The sequence below is a fragment of the Armigeres subalbatus genome, chromosome 1, assembly GCF_024139115.2.
Source record: "Armigeres subalbatus isolate Guangzhou_Male chromosome 1, GZ_Asu_2, whole genome shotgun sequence".
NCBI classification, from domain to species: domain Eukaryota; kingdom Metazoa; phylum Arthropoda; class Insecta; order Diptera; family Culicidae; genus Armigeres; species Armigeres subalbatus.
This window is the reverse complement of record NC_085139.1, coordinates 1,719,549-1,723,907: the sequence shown is the minus strand read 5'-3', so window position 1 is coordinate 1,723,907 and position 4,359 is coordinate 1,719,549. Positions and strand designations below refer to the sequence as shown.

The 4,359-nt window shown below is 44.7% G+C and overlaps 1 non-coding gene across 1 annotated transcript; it reads left to right on the top strand.

Annotated features, from left to right (window-relative positions):
* Positions 1-1,080: 1,080 nt before the first annotated feature.
* Trnaa-agc (transfer RNA alanine (anticodon AGC)) lies at positions 1,081-1,155 on the top strand. Its single transcript has one exon. It is a non-coding gene; the product is annotated as a tRNA-Ala (tRNA).
* The last annotated feature ends 3,204 nt before the right edge of the window (positions 1,156-4,359 follow it).

Below are 4,359 nucleotides of genomic sequence, written 5' to 3'. Positions count from 1 at the left end.
CTACGCAATGCGGTCGGGTCTTAGCTTGACGACCGACTGGCAAATAGACCTCACTTGATCAGTAGGGTAAGACGGTATAATGCGCCCCACCTGGCCAAAACGCCCCCCTTTGATTTCTAGAAAACTATACCTAACTAAGGGTGAAAATCAGTTGGAACCTATAAATATTTGTAAAACCATCATACTATGTGAATGTGGAAGTATTTTTCTATTATACAATGAAAATAATAGCAAAATACAAAAAGTTACAGTTTTGATGTAACTTTTCATGTTTGTTTGCTCAACATTCTGGAGCAACTCTAGCATACTGTCAGGAAAACTTGCACTGGAACACTCAGTTGGGCAACAAAATAACTTTTCTCAGTTGTTAATATGATATAAAATTGCTTCCATCTTCAAAAATGTAACGATTTTCGAAAACATGTTTCACTGGCCAAAACGCCCCAGTGTAGGCAGTGCGGTGTGCCCTTACCAACTGTACACAAGCGCAGCGTGCCTGCAGCAGTTGCTTCCAAATTATATGGACAATATTGAAATGTAATTTACACCTGCTTAAATGGACTGATGTTGGTTTTTTTTTAAGTCAAGCACATGAGGATTTGTAACCTTTTTATTATGGGATTGATAAAATACTAATGAAGGGCTTTGAAACGTGTTTGATTACGGTGGGGCGTATTGCCCAGGCACTTTTTGAAATCCAGTTTTTCACGACTTTTCAAAAAAGCTTTATTACGTGTTCTCAGTAATATTTTAATATGAATACTCACAGGTAATGCATTTGCGACTTGTTCAACTACCAAATCACACAAAGTTTGCATAAATTACGTTGAAAAGTAAAAAGTTTTCATAGGTATTGCCTTAGGGGGGGCATATTATACCGTCTTACCCTACAGTTGCTGATGAAGGATGTGTATAGTCTGCCAGACATTCTAAATACTCACGTTCCTCTAATGTGGACGTGTACTATACACATGTGGAAGTGTTGGCTTGAGAAATGGATTGCGAGTGATTTGACTATTCGTCCAATTTGGGAATCTCGAGCTCGTTCAGTAGCCGCTAGGTTGCGAAGGTCGACGGAGGTCCTTCGTAGCTTAGTTGGTTAAAGCACCAGTCTAGCGTACTGTAGGGTCATGGGTTCGAGTCCCATCGAAGGAAAAGTGGTTACCTCCAATACATTTTCCAAATCAATATCTTCCACATAACGTACATATTCACATATGAGTTTTCATAACATTTCTTCCTGTCATTCCTTTTAGATCGATCATCGCCTTTTGTACCACGTTCCTCACTTCGTAAAACTTATCCAGCATTTCCAGTGAACTGTTCCATCTTGTATTTTCATCCTTAACCAAAGATTTCTCATTGCCAAACTCCTGCTTGACGTATTTTTGAAGTATCATCGTTCTTCACTGGTAACTTGCGAAAACTTTTCACAACATTCTGGACCTATTTGATGGTAAGCCAGTACACCGGTGGGAGCGTTTCTTCGCTTGCTTCCTGGAGTGTGAACGACTCGTAGTCACTATCATCATCAGATGCGGATATCGCAGAATCAGACTCATTGGAATCTGGAATATGAGAAAACGTTATAACGCTGAGATGTAAATGTAAGTGAATGATGCAAACCTTCTTAGTTCAGCTCACGCACGTCATTTACAGATTTGCTTCGAGTATAAAGCACGCTCGTTACAGCCAAATGTATTCCATGTGCAAGTCAAACATGATGGTCCGCGGAAATCAATTTACCGACTTTTTTCATCAAAGACTGCAACTACGTCTTTGGAGAGGGACAAATCATATTCGGACAGTACTTCTTTCAACAGCATTCCTCGGCGTTCATCGATCCAACGTTACGCTTGAGTCCCAAATTCCAGGTGCTTGGCATGAGCATTCACACTCATGTAGCGTCGATTCCTCGTACGTTATACTTATCTTACGGTCCTGTTTCTTCATCTCCACAAACTCGTTGCGGTACAGTCCAACCACAAAAACGTGATAAGCCCGAAGTTGGAACCTTATACCCTCAGGTGACATGGGAGTATCACAGTATCCTCGTGCCAGTAGTCCTAGCCGGATATCCCCGGAGCTCCAAATAGTGCTGAATGAAATATTGTTTTTGGTAGCCATCCTAGCCAAAGCAGTATCAAGTGGGGTCGATCTTGAAAAAAACTTGTGCAGCGTAAAGATTTATTTGGAGTTTGATGATGACGATGCGACTTGATTACCGGGTCCATTATGAGAAGCGAGCTTTTCCAAAGTATGTAATATCATGTACTGCTTTCAGATGTTTTTTTCATGCCAGAAGCCTTGAGCCTTCGCATTTGATTACTTTTAAACACTTGGCACATTTTGCAACACCTCCATTCTGCAAACTTTCCTCTGCAAACATATTTCCAGACCGACGTTTCTGGAGCATCATCCTTTATATTTAACTCGAAATCCATCACTTATTACAAAATTATTGCACTAACATCAACCAATAAAGCAATTAATTCACTCACGTATACAGTAGTGCTGTCCAATGAGCAGCTCGAAGTTGTTCCCGTCCTGCTCGTTCTTTTTTGTCAACAAATGGACATGAGAGGGATGGGAATAACTTCGAGCTACTTCGACCTGCTTCGAGCTGGCCGAACCGATCAATTCATGGTGCTGCGGTGCTGAAAAAGCGTGATGGATATGGTTTAGGAGCTGCAGACAACTGTGTAACTAAAAACCGAAGTTACATCAAGAGGAAATTATTCAGAAACATTCGCTGAAACCAGCTCAAACGAGTCTGTGTATGTACGGATAGTATGTGCCACGACGCTTTGCTGTATTAGGTTCTTTCCAAAGGTCCAGATGTAATGTGTAGCCACCTCACGGTTCGGGGTCGTCAGAATCTGCTGTACTTTTCAGCATGTGCAGTTCGTAGAGAATGTCAATGCCGACCTATTCGTGAACGATTATCCAACAGCACATCGAGTCAACATAAAGTTCCATTGAGGACAAGCCTCATGGAACCCAAAAGTAAAATGCACTCACGTTGTCAAGGGCACTCAATTCAAAATGGAAGCGTGGCTTGTGCGTGGCTTCCGTTTTGAAAGGGGGCCCTTGAAATGCGAGTGCATTTAGTGTTGAGCTCCGGGATACTTATCCTTAAGTTGACGACATGCTGGTCAGTATGAACACTGAAAATCAGTCTATCCAGTTGGCCAAAGTCTTACGACATGTCCACCTGCAAGGAGGGACATTCGAGAATTAGACCAGGAACTCGAGGAAGGTTTTCGCAACGCTACAAGGGGTAGACATTGATGCCAAATGCTTTGATTTATGCTCCGAACTGACCACGAAAAGGTTTGGAGCATGTGGTGGAACACGACCAAAGCAACGCCCTAGTAGCACACTCACACTTGTTCCTTATCTGTTCTTGTAGTTCACATGCAATTAAATTCACATAATTATCATAATTATCATACATCACGCTGCAATTAAATTCACATAAATTGTGCTGATTGGGCGTTGCCTTCAGCTACAAAATGGGATGGAACCGCTGAAATCTGGTGGTGAGGAGGTGAACGAAAGCCAAGCGGGAAGTTCTTCACGTCTTCACGGTTTCACGGAGATGGCCACGGGCCTCTCTTTCGTCCTAGGGGACCCAGGGGGCCCCAATAATGGCAACAAAAGGGCAACGAATCGTCGCGACGGTGAGTACACCGGCAGGAGACTGCCGGATTTCATGGATCCAACCGGCTCTTCTGGCCCGCTCCAAATCCTGCGCCTGCAAGGTGTTGGAAAACCACTGCCACCCAACCCTTTCCTGATCCGCCGCTCGGTCGAGTCCTATCTCGGCGGACCAATCGACGGCGCAACGAAGGAGAACCGCGGAGCGTCATACGCTCTGAAAGTCCGAAGCGCAACGCAATTCAGTCGTCTGCTACAAATGACCACCCTTTGCGACAACACCCCCGTTTCCGTCACCGAGCACCCGACACTGAACGTATCCAAGTGTGTCGTGTCCTGCATCGATGCGGTAGATCTTCCCGACGATTACCTGCTGTCCGAACTCCAGGACCAAGGAGTAAGGGAGATCTACCGCATCAAGCGGCGAGACACAGAAGGTAAGTTACAAAACACACCCGCAATTGTTCTTACCATCTCCGGAACTCAGATCCCTGAGCACATCCACTTTGGATGGTCCCGATGTGCCACTCGGAACTACTATCCGAATCCGATGCGCTGCTTCCGCTGTTGGGAGTTTGGCCACACCGGCAGCCGATGCTCCAGCCCAGTACAAATCTGCGGCAATTGTGGCAAGCACCACCAGCTGGACTCGGCGATGGCAACCGACGAAGCTAACCCCGCAGCATCCCGCCAGCCTTG